This window comes from Pinus tabuliformis, chromosome X (assembly GCF_031772625.1).
Source record: "Pinus tabuliformis cultivar Carrire ecotype Pingquan chromosome X, CPIR1, whole genome shotgun sequence".
NCBI lineage: Eukaryota > Viridiplantae > Streptophyta > Pinopsida > Pinales > Pinaceae > Pinus > Pinus tabuliformis.
This window is the reverse complement of record NC_142308.1, coordinates 1,709,602,378-1,709,623,139: the sequence shown is the minus strand read 5'-3', so window position 1 is coordinate 1,709,623,139 and position 20,762 is coordinate 1,709,602,378.

The following is a 20,762-nucleotide window of genomic DNA, read 5'->3' as shown; positions in this document are numbered from 1 at the left end:
GAGGTTCGGACCTCATCATCTGCACGTTTTACGTCATTGTAGGTGGCACTGCCCTTTTTTCACGAATCTGTGCTATCAGTATGGGGCAATCTATCAGCTCATGATCGAATTGCTCACAGTAAGTGCATGATATTCTGGTTGGGTTGGTACAATCCCACGCGTAATGTCCTGGTCCTCCATAGTTGTAACAGATTAGCTGCCCGTGACCCCTTCCGGGCCCCATTCTGTCCCATCCTTGTCCGCATCCCTGGAACCCACCACGTGCGATCGTCGCAGCTGGATCCTAACCTCGTGCCTCAGTCTACATTCTGTAGGCAAGTGAGTGGTCCATCAACATTTGATAACTATGACAATCTCTTTCTTTGTGGCCCACCGATCTACAAAAGTTGCAAAAGAGCTGTTGGGGGGTCTGGTTGAATTTTGGCAGTAGATGATAGTTATCTGTGTTATGCTTTCCTCCCACTTGACAGATTGCGCACCAAAGCAGAGTCGTCATGCTTGGCCTAGCTTGTGCCTCTGGTCACAACGGTATTAGTCCCCCCGTTGCCACATAATTCGCAAAGACCGGGCAGTGATCTTTATCATGCCCCTGGATCTTGCACCTTATACACCATACTTCCTCTCGGACTTCTGGCCGAGGTACCTATTCCTGTTTTAACTTCTTCATTTCCAGACACAAATTTTGTATCTGCGCTTGGATCTGCTGAACTCCCAACCCTGAGTCCTGTAACGGAGTCTCGTGCAACCTCATCGTTGTCTCCAATGCTTCAGCCTGGGTTGAGATCTTTTGTTGTGACAAAGTCGTCCTCAGATGTGGTGTCAATGACGCCACAAACCAAGCACAGTGCTGCGCATCCGACAAGGTCATGTTTGCTTCGCGGATGGTACTTTTTAGTTTTTTATCTAGATTCCACAGAGTTTCACCAAGCATCATCGCAATCTCCTTGAACCCTATAATCGACTGTGTTTCCGACTTTGGTTGACTAAATTCTTTCTCCATTTTGGTCAAGATCTCTGCCGTCCCCACGGTCGGGTGATTGCTTGAGTACTTTATGTACCATTTCATCGCTCGATCCTGCAACTCGCTTAGTGAGGTAGCCTTTCTAATATTATCGTCTATAATTCTTGCACGTCCCATACCAACGTTACCACGAACCAAAATTGTTCTGGATCTTCACTTCCTGCTTCTTTGAATACTGGCAACTGGATCGCGCTCGTAATTTTCAACCTCTAGTTTGCACGTTGATGTGTTCTGAATTACTACTGCTCCTGATCCCTTCGATCCTCAACTTCTTTCTCTATAGATTTCCAGCGTCCCAACATCAGACACCCCTTAGGCAGATCCCTGTCCCGGAAACAGAACCATTTGTTGGCTTATATGGGCCTGACCCAGGTTCGGAAGAGTTATTTAGCCAAACAAATCCCACAACTACCGGCCCTTTCGGCAACAGCCTGCGGAGCACGGACTGAGGTCTCACCCGAGGTAGCAGGGGAGGGTGCTGGAATCATGTTTCCACACCCTTGGTATGTTTAGATGTGGTCTGGAGGCTTCACGCACTGTTCTATAGCCTCGCGCTGCTCTGCTTCTGCGCATATCCGAAGCAGGGCTACTTCTCTCTACTACTTACTAAATGATTTATTATAGATTAGATCTACTTAAAAGGGTCTTTAAGCAAACATTTAATCAAGATAACCAGTGTGCACATTTAACATAAATACAGATTTGCCTTAACCCTAAACATAAGCATATGCATAAAGATTCAATAGAGTTATCAATCATACATTAACCAAATCCACAATAGCTCAGATTAACACAGTAATTCCAAATCAACTTATCTTTATTTCCACTTTATCACCGATACATCCAGATCTACCCTGTGCACTCAGCTGCAGGGGTCCACGCACACAGCTACGGACTCTACCAGGCCTCTGCGCACACAGCTGCAGAACCTTTATCCACTACCCAATACCCTCAACTCGGACTTACAGACACACAAATCACCTTCACAAACCCATAGCACTAGAATTCATTCTCTTCAACAAAAACTACTTTCTACCCTTAAAGTCCCTCTCTATTTATACATTCCCATGGTCTGCGGACCATGGGTAGGCCGACTTACTTCCTATTATTCTATACTATTTCTTGGGCGGACAACCCTTGACCCGACCTTTTACATTTCGCGCTCTACATATTTCAGAGTTTTTACAATTCTTTTTGTCCTAATTCTAGGCTTTCTACCCCAAAACCGTTAAGCTGGACCTTCGCTACCCAACAAAGGCATTATATTAGTGAAGTTTTTCTTTGTCACCTATCAGTGTTTTGAGCATCCACTGTCGATGTACCACTGATTTTCTTGTCCTTCTACATACAAGGTTATACCACATCTTTCTATTTGAGGTTCTTTCCTTCTCCATATCTTGGTATTTAATGGAGTTTTCTCCTTTTGATATGTTTGCCGAAATTTGCTCCTGCATTCATATTCTTCATGGCCAAAGTTGTTACAGATTGAGCATTCTATTTCATTTTCAAGAAGAGAAAAGTTATTATAGGAACTTTTCTTGATCCTTGTCACATTCCTTTGATTTCGTGCTTCCCTAGTCATGATGGTTTTGTAAGCAACACATTGAGCAGCTTTCTATCCAAAATTATGACATGAGAAACATTGACCATTAAAGAAGTTCCTGCGATTATCGAATCTATTGACCTGCTGATTGTAGTTTCTATTGATATTCATCTTTGGAGCAAATTGAGTATGATTTACCTGAGGTTGGTTGTGGCTTCTATTCATCCTTGAAGTAAATTGAGCCTGATTTACCTAGTGATCTACTTTATGCCTTTACTGACGATTGTCATGTTGTTCACTGTTCTTTGCTACATCAAGATAACTTTTAGTGGAGGTTGACGGCTTCTGTGATTGAGATGCTTCTTAAGTATATCCAAGACCTGTCTTTATCAGAGGAGAGCGCTGCACTTTTATAATTTCATTTAAGGTTTCTGATCCTTTAGCAAATCTAAGATTGAGATATTTTTCTTTCTCAAGATCCTTTCTAAGACCCACAATTTCACATTCTAGTTTTTCATTGTGTTTTTCTCTTTCAGCAAGTTGCTATGTCAAGGTATCTATAATCATATTCTTTTCTTCTAAACAGATTTTGATTTTAGAGATTTCTTCATGAAAGTCATCTTCTTCTAAAGTAACCAAAAAATTATCATCATCATAAGCCATTAGAAGTCTATAATCATTACTATTTTCATCTTCATCACTATTTGATAAACCATCGCTATCTTCATGAGTATAGTAACTCTTTTTACTTACACTTTGTTTTCTATTCCATTTTGCAGATTCCTTCCCTTTATCATATTTATATTTATGATGACATTTGGCAACATAATGATCGACTCTACCACAAGCAAAACATTTGAAGGGTAGTTTACCTCTAAATCTTCCGGAACCCCGCTGAAGCTTCTTGACAAAGTTTACTTCATCTTCTTCGTCTGAAATATGTTCGGATTCATTGAGTTATTCCTTTCCTTTTGCTGAAGCTTTAAATGTGGCTTCTCTTATATTTGATGGAACTCTTTTTCTCATCTCAAAGGCAGTTAAGATTCTGTGAAGCTGTGTCATAGTGATAGTCTGCAGATCCTTTTTTTCTTCTAAGGCAGACACTTTTGATTCAAATTTAGCTGACAAGGATCTTAAAACTTTCTCAACTAAGGTAACTTCCTTTATATCTTCACCCAGATTCTTCATACAATTAACAACCTCATCTATACGTAAAAGGTAACTGGCTATACTTTCATCGCTGTGCATCTTAAGAGTTTCATATTGAATTCTGAGAGTTTGAAGTTTAGCACGTTTTACCGGAGAGTCTCCTTCGTAGCTCAGAATGATTTTGTCCCATATTTCTTTTGTTGTTTTGAGCTACATGACTTTGACAAACTCTGATTGTAACAGACTTCCCAATAATGTATTGACAGCCCTGGCATTGGTTTCATATTGCTTTTTGCCTGTCGTATCTATAGGAATTGCTAATGGAAATGTATATCCTCCTTCCACAATTTCCCATACATTTGTTCCAAGTTATTGTAGATAGGTTGTGGTTCTTATCTTCCAATAAACAAAGTTTCTCCCATCAAAGATTGGCAGTCTGATGGATCCCACGCTTTCTTAATTACTCGTGATGATGGATCTCCCTTCAAGCAATCAAGCTTCTTCTGAAGGACCAGCTCTGATACCAATTGTTGGAAATAATACTGAGAGGGGGTGTGAATCAGTGTTATCAGATAAATAATTTTATTTTCCAAACTGATTTGTATGTGCTACTTCAGCTAAGTGAACTTGCGTATACACGCAACTGTACTTAAAGAAACTAGCGTATATGCAAAGAACTTTTGATTTAGCCAATTAATCATGCATTGAACTTTAACCAGTATATCAGAGATGTATTTGTCAGTGCAATAAAAGCAGATTAAAGCATCACACATAAGCAACACACATGAACACCAAGATTTAAGGTGGAAACCCAATGTGGGTGAAAACCACCTGTTGATGTCGTCTCTGTCTTCTTTTAATAATAATAAGAAAATTTGTTTACAATATTGTACTGGTGAAGACTCATACCAGTACGCAGGCTTCTACCTGCAGAAGGCTACAACCTTCTCTCATTCTCCAGCTTCTACTGGAAGGGAGCTACAACCCCCTAGCTCCTGTACTATTCGATATGTTTACTAGTGCATAGGTGCCAACCTACAGAAGGCTACGACCTTCTTTCTTCCTCCAGGGACCATGTTTCATAAATTTTCAGACCAGATCCATCAACAACGTTATAACTGCAATTCAATCATTAAATACATCTGCATCAACCGATCACTGAAACTCAAACATCACTTTCTGAATCATTCACTTTGACAGTCAATCTGATTGATCCGAATTGGATCCTTGAATATTATCAGAGTTTCCATGACTATTTCAAATTATTTCAAGCTTCAAAATCTTATGAACAACGAGCTTATCAGGAAGGACCTCTGGACAGTGGAAATTTGTAGCCAGCACGGAACAACAAGGACCCTCGGTCAAAGCGCATTGATCGTTGGCCCATGGAGACCGCGCATTGGCACAAATTGGCAAATGGGGAGTCCAGATCAGAAAACGGAGGTCCTTTCTGATACGAAAAGTGATAATCACATATTGCAGGGCAAACCCCTCAGTGAAGGAAAGCCCCGAGTGCTCGGTCACAAGGAAAACAGGAAACCATGCGGAAACGCCTAAACCGTCAGAAGGCGGGTCCCGCGCCCAAAACCAGCAGGATATCACGTGCATTTCAAGCGGTAAGCGGGTTTGGCCGAGGTTCGCGCGATGCCACACACCGGGTGACGCGTGTCCGGTGGATGAGAGAGAAAACCGCTTACATCGCATGAGTAACGGTCGAGCAACTCACCCGCGCGATATGAACGGAGACCGTAGGATCTGGAGACTCCAGATCAACGGCGGAGGATCAACCTGATGGATGACCGGATTTGACGGGGAAATAGAATGAGGCACATGAGATTTGGGGTCCGGCATGACTGCTGAGCTGGCAGATGAATCATTTCGCAGGCAATCTTGGAGCAACGGAAATAATGACCATTCAAGGAAAAGTTGGCACTCAGTTCGTGAGGAGACAAGTGGCCACCTCTCTGTGAAACGTTACACAGTAGCGATGACACAGAAGCAGGGGAATTCTAGCAGACAGAGGCAGATGATCCGAAGAGCCGGGAAGAGGAAGTGAACAGTCAAGGAACAGATCGGTTTTAAGCCATGAACAAACAGAGAATAAAGCAGACAGAAAAAGGGAGAAGCAATTTGCAAAGGATAGAGAAGCCGAGCTGACTTGCAAATCAAGGGCAACATCGAGCAGACAAAGAAAGAGACAGAGAGAGTCCAAGAGTCTATGAACTCCAGATAAGGCTTGAGAGGTTCAAGCAACTCCTCTATGTATACCTGTCGGGTATTGAGTACTAAATTGGACTCATGCCATTGAGACCAGTTGAGGTCGAGATCCAGTAAGGGGGAGTCTGTGTACTCTAGAGGCTTAGGGGATCCAAGTACCACCCTATTGATCATCATCTATTAAGTGAGACTCAAATTGAGCTCATTATTGTAAAAACTCTGCTTAAGACACAATAGAAAAGGCCACCACTGAAGGCTGGAACAGGAGATGTAGCCCAGGAGGATTGGGTGAACTCCTTATTAAATTTGTTGTGTTTTATGTGTTTGCTTATTGTGTTCTCTTACTGTTTCAGTGTTTGTGTATTTCACAATCTTATCGATCCATTGCATAAAATAACATAGACACACCTCAGCACATGAGTCTGTAATACCTTTATTTATTTCTCTGAAGTCATCTAAGGGTGAATTTCAAATCAAGTTGTATCAGAGCTCCTAGGTTGTTAAGGTTAGAAAAGTTGTGCTGGATTTTTCTGTTGAATGCTAACTAGATCAAAGCTTAAATTAGGAGAAGGAGAGTTGGTTGAGACTAACCCAGAAATTGGAAGAATCCATCCTCAGAAGAAAATGTCAGAGGAAAGTCTTTTGGGGCCAGACCCTCAGTTTATAGATAGTTTCATGGCCATGAGGTCCATGGTAGAGGAAATGTATATCAAGTTTAAAAAAGGAAAAGATGCAGATGCATCACACTCCAAAGATAAAGGGGAAGAAGAATCTCTCCTCCATGACCACTCCAAAGGCAAAGGGAAAGAAGAAAACTTTCTCACACCTCCTAATAGCCCTGAGAATAAAAAGAAGACATCTCTGATTAAATTAGATGTTAAATTTGATTTACCAATATATGATGGAGAGTTGAATGCAGAAAAGCTGGATAATTGGATCAGACAAATTGATGTTTATTGCAGAGTGCAGAATATCAACTCAGACAAGAGTAAGATTCAGCTGGCCAGCCTACGTCTCGGAGGCACTGCCTTGGTATGGTGGGAATGCAGGACACAAGCTGACATGAAGAAACATGGTAAGATTCTTTCTCTCTGGAGTGAATTTGTTTCTACAATCAAAAAGCAGTTCTATTCATTAGCTTACATGCAACAAGCCATGATAAGCTGACAAACTCTTCGTCAATTGAAAGGGCAAAGTGTACAAAGTTACACTCAAGAATTTAGGAAACTAGCTTTGATTCTAGGAATTTCATTAGACTCACCTGATACTCTGTTGAAGTACATAGGTGGTCTACACAGCTACATGATGCACACTATCCTCATGTTTAATCCCACTAGTCTAGATGAGGTATCTGTTCAAGCTACGCATCTAGAAGCTAGAGGAAAGAATGGGAACCCAGAAATTGGGGGATCATCCAAACCCATTGCAAGCAAGAATAAGGAGAAAAGAAAACAGAAATGGAAAGAGAGGAAGGCCAACACTGCACGAAAGAGAAAGTCTTCATGCACTCACTGTAAGAAGGAGGGGCATGATGATGAGCACTATTGGATTCTGCATCCGGAGCTGAGGCCTAAGAAGTTCGAGGGCAAGAAAAAGAAGATTTTGAATTATTGATCGGAGAGTCCACAGTTTTTGTATTTTTGTACCAACGTTTTGAATCCCAAATGGGATCCATCTTCAGGATAAGAGAATGATGATTGACAGAAGAGCAGCTAAGAAATCATAATAAATAGTGATGAGGATGAAACATTTGGAAAAAGAAGATTTCTGCAGCTATTCAGCAAGATTTGGGGTCGGACTCAGGAGATGAAACAACCATTGCAGCCACAGGTATAAAAGGTAAGAATTTTGAAGCATCTACTAGTAATTCTGCACATAATGAAGAAAATGAGAGAAAAAGACATGAGCTTTTCCATATTCGAGTTATTTCCAAGCATCAAAAGATAGATACTTTGTTTGATAGTGGCTCACAAGTAAATTTAATTTCTGAAGCAATTGTAAAGAAATTGGGATTAATGACTACACCTCAGAAGAAACCATACCCATTAGGTTGGTTAAGTGATAAAGCACAGCTACAAGTGACTAGACAATGTAAACTTAAGTTTTCTTTTGGGTCAGCATTTGTAGACGAGGTTGAGTTGGATATAATTCCTTTGGACATATGTGGAATTGTTTTAGGAAGTCCTTACTTGTATGATAGAAAAGTTATTTTTTATAGAGCTAAGAACAAGTATCTCCTCGTTAAAGATGGAATCGAATATATTCTAAGAGCTCATAAGCTCAAGAATAATTATACTCTCATAAACTCAGCACAGATGAAGTGAATTGTAAATTCATGCAAACAATTTTTATTGATGGTTGTAAAGGAAAAGAAACCTGATAAAACCAATGTATTTTAGGGCTATGATGCTAAACAACAAGCTGATTTACGAAAATTTGTTTCAGATTATGATATCTTGTTTCAAGAACCTAAAGGTCTGCCACCCAAAAAGGAAATAGTGCATGATATTAATTCGCAACAGGATGCTCCATTGCCTAACATCGGAATGTATAGGTTGTCCACTTTAGAGAACGCAGAAATCAAGAAGCAGGTGCAGGAGTTGCTCGAGAAGGGGTTCATCAGACCTAGCACATCACCATATGGGTTTCCAATTGTTTTGGTGAAAAAGAAAGATGGCTCGTGGAGAATGTGCATTGATTACCAGGCACTGAACAAGATTACGATCAAAAATCGTTATCCCCTTCCTCGTATAGATGATCTGTTAGATCAATTAAAGGAAGCTGTTTATTTTTCCAAGTTAGACTTGCATAGTGGATATCATCAGGTCAGGGTTGCAGAACAAGATGTATGGAAGACTGCTTTCAAAACAAAGCAGGGACTGTATGAGTGGCTGGTTATGCCTTTTGGCTTAACCAATGCTCCTGCTACTTTCATGAGATTAATGAATGATGTACTCAGACCTTTTCTTGATGATTTTGTTATTGTATATCTGGATGACATTCTTATATTTAGCAAAACGTGGGAAGAACACTTAAAGCATGTTAAGCAGACACTAGATGTTTTGAAAAGAGAAAAACTTTATGTTAAACTCTCAAAATGTGAATTTGGCAAAACATCTTTGAATTATTTGGGACATATAGTAGGGGATGGTGAATTGAAGATAGATCCCTCTAAGGTTGCAGTCATTGTAAATTGGCCTAAACCCAAATCTGCTACAGAAGTTAGAAGCTTCTTAGGGGCAGCACAAAATTGGAGAAAGTTCATTTCTAACTTCTCCTTCAATGCAACTCCCTTACATGTTTTGATAGGATTGAGCAAGGTGTTTCAGTGGGGAGGCAAACAACAGAAAGCCTTCGACACCTTGAAAGAAAATATTAGTATAGCACCAGTACTAGCACTGTCAGATCTTCAAAGACCATTTGAGATCCAAACAAATGCCAGTGACTATGCCATGGGAGCAGTGTTGATACAACACAGTAAACCCATATGTTATCACTCTGAGACCTTTAATTCTGCAGTAGTTAACTATCCAACATATGATAAATAATTGTATGCATTAGTACAAAGTGTGAAAAAGTGGAAACATTACTTAATGGGCAAAGAGACAGTTATACATACTAATCATCAACCACTTCAATATCTACACTCCCAAACTAAGTTGCAACAATCAAGACACTATAGGTGGATGGGTTTTCTACAACAGTTTCATTTAGTCATCAGATACAAAAAGGGCATACACAATAAAGTTGCAGATATGTTATCTAGGCCAATTATAAATGCATCTACTATACTTAAGCATAACTCAGTATTGCATGAAAGCTACATTGAACAGTATGCTCAAGATATAGATTTTAAAGATGTATATGCAACTTTAAGTCAAGGCAAACGAGTAGAAGAATTGGATTATCATGTTAAGGACCAACTCTTGTATCATTATGGGAAGCTATGCATTCCACAAACTGAAAGAGTAAAGATAATTCGAGAAGCACACACTTCTCTAATATCATGTCACTTTGGGGTAAGCAAAACAGTTGCACAGCTGCAAAGATTTTGTTATTGGCCAAAAATGAATGAGATAGTTTCTAGATATGTAAGAGGGTGTACCATGTGTGCCAAGAGCAAGCCCAGCAATAGGAAACTAGGCTTGTACACTCCACTACCAGTTCCTTCTCATCCTTGGGAAAGTGTTTCCATGGACTTTGTGGGAGGACTGCCTAAATCTAGGAAAGGTCATGACTATCTATATGTTGTTGTGGATAGGTTCAGCAAAATGTGTATTTTGGTACCTTGTAATAAACAGATTACAGCTGAACAAACTGCAAAACTATTCTTCCAGCATGTATGGGTTCATTTTGGATTACCCACTTCCATTATATCTGATCGAGACATCAGATTTGTGGGGAAAGTTTGGTCAAGTCTGTGGGAACTGATGGACACCAAATTAAAGAAAAGCATATCCTTTCATCCACAAATAGATGGCCAGACAGAAGTAGTCAACAGGACAGTGATCCAGTTGCTCAGAGGCTATTGCAGCGAGCATCCCAAGCTTTGGGATGAACATTTTTGTTATGTGCAGCATGCTTACAACCGAGAAACACATTCTTCTACACAAAAATCTCCTTTTGAGACCTGTTTTGGTTTCACACCAAGGTCTCCCTTGGATTTTGTCTTTTGTAAAGACATAACAGTTGATGGACACAGTGATGTGGACAAGGCAACCAAGTTCATTGAACAAATCCAAGAGATTCACCAGGTAGTACAGGAACAGCTGGAAAAGAGCCAAGCCAAATACAAGGCAAGGCATGACAAGCATCGGATGGAGCATAGTTTCCAAGTTGGTGATCAAGTCTGGCTATATATCAGCAAAGATAGAATGCAAGGTGAAGGTAAGAAGCTAAAGCGAATAAGGTACGGACCTTTCAAGATACTTGAGAAAATTGGTGAGAATGCATTTCGCCTTGATTTACCAGCTTACATGCACATCTACTCAGTCATTAATGCAGATAGCTTGAGACTATTTGAACCTTCATTGATTGAAGATCTCGAAGAGCGGAGTCAATTGCCTTCTATTGATGACCTGTTACCTGAATATCTTAATGAATTACAAGAACATACAGTTATGGACAAGAAGGTGAGGACGACGCGCAGGGGAGATATTAAGTACCTCAGGATTGGACTTAAGGGTTCAAAACCCAACAGTGCAAAGTGGATAGAGATTGGACAAGTGAGACAGTTATATCCTCACTTAGTCGATGCTTGAAAACCAAATTTTGGTGGTCCAAAAGCTTTTTCAGTGGGAAGGCCGTGATCCGAATTAGATCCTTGAATATTATCAGAGTTTCCATGACTGTTTTAAATTATGTCAGGCTTCAAAATCTTATGAACAACGAGCTTATCAGGAAGGACCTCTGGACAGTGGCAATTTATAGCCAGCACGGAACAACGAGGACCCTTGGTCAAAGCACGCTGACCGTTGGCCCATGGAGACCGTGCATTGGCGCAAATTGGCAAATGGGGAATCCAGATCAGAAAACAGAGGTCGTTTCTGATACGCGATTATAAGGAAAACAGGAAACTGTGTGGAAACGCCTAAACCGTCAGAAGGCAGGTCCCGTGCCCAAAACCAGCAGGATATCGCGTGCATTTCAAGCAATAAGTGGGTTTGGCCGAAGTCTACGCGATGAGAAAGAAAACCAATTACATCGCGTGAGTAACAGTCGAGCAACTCACCCGCGCAATATGAACGGAGACCGTAGGATCTGGAGACTCCAGATCAACGGCAGAGGATCAACCCGATGAATGACCAGATTTGACGGGGAAATAAAATGAGGCACATGATATTTGGGTTCCAGCATGACTGCTGAGCTGGCAAATGAATCATTTCACAGGCAATATTGGAGCAACGGAAATAACGACTTTTCAAGGAAAAGCTAGTGCTCAGTTCATGAGGAGACAAGTGGCCACCTCTTTGTGAAACGTTACACAGTAGCGATGACACAGAAGCAAGGGAATTCCAGCGGACAAAGGCAGAAGATCCGAAGAGACGGAAAGAGGAAGTGAAAAGTCAAGGAACAAGATCGGTTTTAAGCCATGAACAAACAGAGAGTAAAGCAGGCAGAAAAAGGGAGAAGCAATTTGCAAAGGACAGAGAAGCCGAGCTGACCTGTAGAGAAAAGGCAGCATCGAGCAAACAGAGACAGAGACAGAGAGAGTCCGAGAGTCTGTGAACTCCAGAGAAGTCTTGAGAGGTTCAAGCAACTCCTCTGTGTATACCTGTTGGGTATTGAGTACCAAATTGGACTCATGCCATTGAGACCAATTGAGGTCGAGATCCAGTGAGGGGGAGTCTGTGTACTCTAGAGGCTTGGGGGATCCAAGTACCACCCTACTGATCATTATCTGTTAAGTGACACGCAAATTGAGCTCCTTATTGTAAAAATCTTGCTTAAGACACAATAGGAAAGGCCACCACTGAAGGCTGGACCAGGAGATGTAGCCTAGGAGGATTGGGTGAACTCCTTATTAAATTTGTTTTGTTTTATGTGTTTGCTTATTGTGTTCTCTTACTGTTTCAGTGTCTGTGTATTTCGCAATCTTATCGATCCATTGCATAAAATAACATAGACACACCCCAGCACATGAGTCTGTAATACCTTTATTTATTTCTCTGAAATCATCTAAGGGTGAATTTCATATCACTGATACTGTCACCAGAATACAGTCACCAGAACCCAAACCAGAACCTAGAACTCTGTAACAGAAAACAAAAACAACTGAAACATACTTTATAAGGTATATGCTACTTCCATGTGTCGAACCTGCGTGTGTACGTGCTTTTACCAAAGCGAACCAGCATACAGATCTACAAATAAAATTTATGATGTATACGCTACTTTGATATGCAGAACCAGCGTGTATACGCTCCTTTTCTAAAGTGAACCTGCGTAGATCTGTAAATGATGATTTAAACATTACAACTATTCTAGACTTCAGTCATACCCAAATCATCACATTTACAAACTACAACATGCGTCAGTTATTCAGATACATGATCAAACCACATAAAGATAATTCACTTCAAGCCGTAAGATCCTAATACATCATTAGATCTTATCCTTCATCAAACGCTAAGGTTCATCCTTGGTTCAGATCAAGCACAGCACCATAAGCCAATAACCTGCATATTAGATCTCACACTTCATCAAATATTCGATACTTGCACACCTTGGCCTAATGATCATCTCCTCCTTTTATAGTTTTAGGCCTTACTCAATACCATGGACCAAAACCACTTAGGAACAATACCTTGGACCAAATACCTAGGGTCAATACCTCGGATCAGATACCTTGGACCAATACCATGGACCAAATACTTCGGACCAAAAACTTAGTTTTCCAAGGTATACACACTTTTCCTTTTGTGAAAGTGCGTGTGTATGTATACGCGACTTGTATACAGTGAACCTGCGTGTATACGCAGCTTGGTCAATGGTGAACCTGCGTATACCTCTCTTTCTTCATTATCTGAAGACTGATCTGTAATTCTTTTACCTGTTGTACTGTGATCTTTCATCTGAGTGAGTTGTTATTGTATATTACTTCTGAACTAATTCCTACATTTTGTCACATCTGCCACGCACTCTGTCACATCTGATATATCTTCTGTAGATTCATCTAGTTACCATATACAAGTGAGTTGTTATGCTACAAGTGGGTTTCCATCAAGTACAACACATACATTATAATGCCAACAGCACATTTGTCCCCCCAACACATGCTTATTGACCATACATTTCAGCGCAGAGTTCATGTTCATCCGCGTAGGTTGTTTTCCATATGCCTGCGCCCACCTGGCCAAATGCACACGCGGATTGTCCCATCCATTGTACTTGTCTGTTAATCGCACCCTAGGCTTCCCAAATCACATGCACATAATTCTCCTACATTTGCATCAGTCGTTAAAGCTTCCTTTGTGCGTACCCCACCATCTCGCGGGCATAGCACACAGTACCCAATCCAAGGCCTGGAAGCATTGCTTTTCCGTCACCTCCCTTTCAAATTTATCCAAGAAGGTATCTACCTCACTTAAACCATCATAAGTAGGTAGATATATTTCTTCTATCGATATGCAACGCAGTGACCTTGTCATCATATTATAATTAAGCGTAGTTACTTCATGTAACTAGTTCTGCCATCACTCTATCTCCTTATCAGAATCCGAAGTACAGGAGCTCTCGCACTCCCATGAAATCCGCCCATCCGCGGTGGGATTTACCCAGTCTTTCTCTCGCGTTGTTATCTTGTAGATGCAGTCCAAGCCATCATCACTTTCATAGTCGCACACCGGTTCTGTATAGCGCAATCCTTCAGCAGGGTCCAGGGGTATAATTATGCGTAACGACTTCTTCTCAAAAATCATCTTGCGCTTCTTTAGATTAATCACCCCATTGAAATCAGTGACCCAATCAATTCCTAAGAGCGCGGGGTAGGGATTGTTGTCATCAACAATATCTATCACTTCAAATTCTGCTAGCGCGCTCGCTCCCTCAATATCCACGGTTATTCCCTGCAATCACCCCATGCGTATTATTTTCTACTGATTCGCCATTCTCAGTTGAATTGGAGACCACTGCAACATAGGTCTCCCCATTCGCTCCCATGTTTGTTTCGGCAAAACATTCGCATTTGATCCTAAATCTAGGATGACTTGATCCATCTCATACTCTCTAATCTGCGCGGTTAACCTCATTTCTCTTCCCATCCTTGTCTTATGCTTTCCAATCTTCCGGACTATGCATGGTTCTCTTGGCCTAGTCCCAGCGCATCTGTTAATGAGATCATGTAATCCTTTTACAGCCTTACTATCACGTAGTAACTTCATACATGTTTACAGGAATGTTGTTAGCATAAATGGATCCATCTCCGGCTCCAATCTATCTTTGCTTCCTGAAGTGGAGGCATCAGCGAAGCTCTTCTTAGCTTCCATGAAGGTTTCCCGAGTGCGCTCCAAATCAAACTCTGCTTCTTTCGTTGGAGCTTTGCGAACCCAAGTACTATCTTCAGGATGTTTGCCTTTGTCATCTCTCATCGTGATTCCACTTCGGAGCACAATGTTCACATTCGGATCTTCCTTGCGCGGCTCAGACCTCATCATCTGTAGGTTTTGAGTCGGGGGAGACAGTAGCACTCCTTTGTCGCGTATCCTAGCTATCAGCATAGGACAATCTTCTGTCTCATGATCAAACAAGGTGCAATACAAAGATGACGAGTGTGTGGGGTTCGTGCAATCGTGGGCATAATGTCCTAGCCCTCTATAATTGTAGCATATCAATTTTCCGCAACCTCTTCCAAGTCCTCCTCCGCCTCGGCCTCGTCTGCGCCCTTGAAATCCTGTTCACCCCATTCCTGCATTCGGGTCTAGGGGCCGCGTTTCAGCCTAAACTCTGTAGGTGGGAGTTCTATCCATCATCAACTCATAGCTTCTACAAGTGCGCTCATCATGTCCCACCGACCTACAAAAGTTGCAGAACAATTGTTGCGAATTTTGCGTATACTTCTGTAACAAGTGGCACTTGTCCATGGCATGTTTTCCAGCTATTTGACAAATCGCGCACCACAAAGAAGGCATCACGCCAGGTCCTTCTTGCGCTTTCGGCCTTAAAGGCATTGATCCTCCTCCTGCGAGGTAATTTGTGAAAACCGGGAAGTGGTCCTTGTCATGACCCTGACCCTTTCATTTTACGCACCACACCTCTTCGCGCACTTCTGGTCAAGCCGTCCTGTCCTATTTCAGACTCTACATCTCGAGGCATAAATTCTTCAATTGTGCGTGGATCTGCTGAACTCCCAAGTTGGGATCCTGCATCGGGGTCTCATGCAGTCTCATTGCGATCTCTAAGGCCTCCACCTAAGTCTTTAGCTTCTGCTGTGATAAAGAACTCCTTAAATGTGGTGTTAGCGAAGCTACAAACCACTCGCGATGCTATCCATCCATCATATTCATATTAGCTTCGTGAATCGTGCATTTCAGCCTCTAATCCACCTCCCAAGGAGTCTCTTCTAGTAGCATCATGATCTCTTTGAATCCAATGATCGACTGTGCTTCAGACTTCGGCCTACTAAATTATTTATTTAGCGCAATTTAGATATTCGCGATTCCCGCATTTAGATTATCATTGGAGTTCTTAATATACCAGGTCAGCGCACGATCCTGCAGGGCATTAACCAGTGTTGCTTTCTTTATATTGTCATCTGTAACTCCTTGCGCTTCCCACACGGCTCATACAATGAACGAGAATTGGCCCAGATCCTCATTTCCCAATCCCTTGAACACATGCAACTTCATTGTGCTTGCCATATTGAATCACGGTGGTGATGGAGGTGGTACGGGTGAAGATGGAGGTGATGGCGGTGAAGTTGGTGGCGGTGTGGGTGGAGGTGGTATTTGCGGAATTCTTTGCTTTATCATATGGATCGCACTTCACAGAGAGACCTTCACGAGCTCTTCCTCGTCCCCTCGCGGAGGTGAAGTCAAGGGTCTATTTTATGGTCCCTTATTTCCTTCGTTCCTGTAAGTTTTCCACTTCGCGTAGCCCCAAACATCAAGGTAACTGCATAACCCTATTTTCGCACAATAACATTTTAATCCAAGTATTTAGAGACTTTACATACTTACCTCGCGGTCCTTTGAGAAAGTGACACTCTACCTTGCTATAGCTGAATGAGGTGTCGACCGCGAACTCAGTAATGAATCCTCCTATAATCTAATCGAGCCAATGATCAATGGCATGTGCGATCTTATCCTCCGATGCTTCCAACCTTTGCACTAACTCTGGGGTCCACACAATAGGATCGTCAAGTTTCCACCTTCCTTGGCTATCTGCTAGCTTCGTGATCCACTCGTATAGCTCAGTAGGGAAGGACGCGAAGAAGATTTCATGGATCTCCGTATATAGGTAGCAATCTAACCACTCTTATTTTGACAGTCGTGGGTTCCTATTCTCTTGCGCTGCGAACTCGTGAATTCTTCTATCCAACCAGCCTTCAATTTCCTTCTTAATTGGATTCCAATGATACGATATCGGACATCTCTATGCAGATTCTGGTCCCGGCAATGGAACCATTTGTTGACTTGAGGGGGTCTAACCCAGGTTCAGAGTTATTTAGCCAAACAAATCCCTACACTATTGGCCCTTTCGGCATCATCCAGTGGAGCGCGGACTGAAGTCTCACCTGAAGCAATATGGGGGGATGCTGGAACCAAATTTTCGCACCCTTGAGATGTTTGTGGTGTTGATTTAGTCCAACTCTGCCTAACTTCGCACAGGTTACTTTGTGCACTGTTATGACCTTCAATACCTTCACGATCTGTTATAATCGTCTTTCACGCATCCCTAACTAGGGGTTGAGATGCTTTCGTGCTGCTATGGCAACGACCTGCGCTATTTCCCTAAATTACACCGCGTATCTTACTTATCTTCTTACAGATCTTAGTTAACTTCGCGTAAACATATATTCTATCTTATATTCACTTAATCAACACAGTCATATATATTCGCGCATCATATAAACAGTAGAAGTGTAATTCATACCTAATATATTCAATGCATAAAACAAGAAATAAATACACAGAAATGATATGAAAATTCTCTTTATTAATACTTCCAACTGTTACAGACTCGACTTTCCCTACGCACTCAGCTGTAGGGGTCCACGCACTCAACTGCGGACTACTAGGCCTCTACGCACTCAGCTGCAGAGCCTTCTCCTACTCTACGACCCAAAACTAGACTTTACACTTCAGATCTTCCACTATGCTTCTATTCCATCATTAGATTAGATGTTTTTCTTAACTACTTAGAGCCTCGCTCTATTTATACAATCGCATGGTCTACGGACCATGGGTAGATCTCTATAGCCAACATTATAATAACAAAATTGAGGGCGAAAAAACCTATGACTCTTTTACAAGCTACGCGCTCCACACTCATAAAATGTGGAGTCTTTACATCGAAGTTACACTTTTTGACCAAAATCTGGGTTCTAAGCCCCAAAACTTCCCTTGGGGGATCTCGCGCCCAACAGTGTTCTATAACTCCTTTTCTAAGATTTTTCATACTATGAAATACCTATAAGTACCTCAAGCATAAATTTCAAAATTATATTTGAATGGTTGGATGCATGTTTTCTCATGGGAAGAGGCAAAAAATTAGCAAGTTTTGGGAACGTTACCATAACTTTCACTTGGCACATCAAATTTTGGTCACACTTGTGGAATTGCATAGAACACATATCATAGTATCTCATAACAAAGTTTCGTATTCATAAGGACTCAAATACGAGAGATATATCAAGAAAAAGGCCCTTCATTTAGATATTCTCCAAAATAAAGTTGTAAAGGTTCATAACCTACAAATAACACAACTTTTGATTAGAACATTATATTTTTGGCCAACTGGAAATTGTGATGAAAAGGATTATTTTTATTATTATTTTCTTGGATGGATCCAAAGAAAGATATAAACCTCCTACATGCTCATGTATATGAAAAAAGTGAAGACTTGGAATTTAGGTTCTTCTAATTAGAGAAGAAAGTTAGTATTTATTAAGTTTTAAAGAAAAAATGAATGAAATTGTACAAAAATACATTAAGGAATAAATACCATAAGTACAAACCATTCTATTAAAATACCTCCCTAAAAGGGACCTGGGGATCCAAGAAAACCATGAACACAAGGAGAAGCATGGCGATGGGACTCAATCACATATAGGGAGTATGTTATCTCAATTGGAGAGCACAAATATTGAACCATGAAACCATTATCAAGTCTTTTTAATGCAATATCCACATTATCAGGAATTCAAGTCAACACTAAGAAGATACTACATTCCAAAGATTGATATGAGGAATTTTGATGGTAAAAATCCTACGACATGGAGTATTCCAAATGGGGGAATACTTTGATCTACACCAAGTGGAATCCTTATAAAGGTAAACGTTACGTCAATTTTTTTAAAATAAGAACAACATGTATGGTATCAATGACTATTTGAAAGGAAAAAGGATTTTGTTATATCTTGGTCCATTTCTACAAAGGAGTTAATAACACATTATGGGGATATTAATGGCAATAAATTATTTATTCAATTGGTAAATATTCCACAAAACAGTCTAGTTATAGAGCACAATCAACAATTCCAAAATTTGAGTCTCAAGGTAAAATATATTTCAGTGGATAATTTGTTAGACCTTGGGAACATTAAAGGAAAGCATCCAACATGAGGTTCACCCTTTTAAGCCTAAAGCTCTAGAGCATGCCTTTACTCTAGAAAGCAAAGTTGAAAGTAAAAATATGGTGACTAGAAAATTGGTCACTAATAAATATATATAAGATCATTCTCCCTCTCCTAAACTAACAAGGTTGACTGCTCAATAAATGGATAAGAGAAGAGCAAAGGGACTATGCTTGAATTGAGTCTGCAAGTATAGTAAGGGCATAAATGCAGTGAAAATAAATTATTCTACATAGACTCTAAAGAGGAATAAGATCAATAATTGGAACCATAATAAGATCTATAGCTAGAAGTGACTCCTCCAACAATATCCTTTCTTGCATTGGTAGGAAACAATACTCCACAAACTATCAATATAGAATGATATATTAAAAACAAAAAGGTAATAGTGTTGATTGATTATGGAAATACCCATAACTTTATCAATTACAAATTAGCAAAAAAAAAATGCTCTATATATCTATCACCATACTTTCAAGTGATGATTGTAGATGGAGGTACCATGATTGTTTACGGCAATGGCATATTATTAAGCTCAATACAAGGAAGTATTTATTGGATAATACCATGATTGCAATATGAATGGATGGTGTTGATGTTGTATTAAGGGTTAAATGGTTACAATCATTGGGAACGTTAACCTTTAATTTTCAAGATCTCTTCATAAGATTTACCTTAGAATTAAAGGAAATTTAGCTCAGAGTTATCCAACTTCTTAAAAAGTGATAATCTCTAATTGAATGACAAAACTTCATAAAAAGGAGCACTAAGGTGTAATGTCACAATTATGTCCACTAAATGCTCAAAATTCAATATTATATGTGTCAAGGTATCTCCTTAAAGTTGTTAACCTACTAGAGATAAATGAAGAAGATAAAATCATATTAGAAGTAGAATAACTAGAAATAGTCCCTAAAACAAGGATTAAGCATCCGAGCAACCTAACATTATGGAGCGCCTCCTCAAATAGAAGAACATACTAGTGGAAGAGATGGCATGGGAATATGACTTATTCACACATAATCACTAGAAGCTACTCAATTGTTGAAGACAATTCTTGTTTGAAGTGAAGGGGCAACTTAAGCCCTATATAAGCCTTCCGTTAACCCTAAAATCCCTTATTAAGCCTTATACATTGAGTGATTACACTTATATTGTTATATTGTTATGTTGTCCAAAACCTTTCATGGTCCCATTTCATTATAGTTATACCCTTTTTCTCCTATATATATACTAAAGAGACCTAGTCTTGGTATCGCCAAATCTTGTCTTGTACATTATATTCATTGTAAAAGTAGTCCCCCCATAAAAAATGACTATAATTTTATTTTCTTACCATTTTTAAGGAGCAAGGTTCATAACAGATAAGTTGTTAAGCATAACAAATAAATTAGGGTTGCATAAGAGGAAAAAAATTGGCTGAAAATAGTATATTTCCTGAAGAAAAAAAATTTAAGAATACAAAGCCACCTACCTTTGATGGAGAAGTTAAGAAAAATGAAGAATTTGAAGCATGGTTTTTGGGCTTAAATAAATAT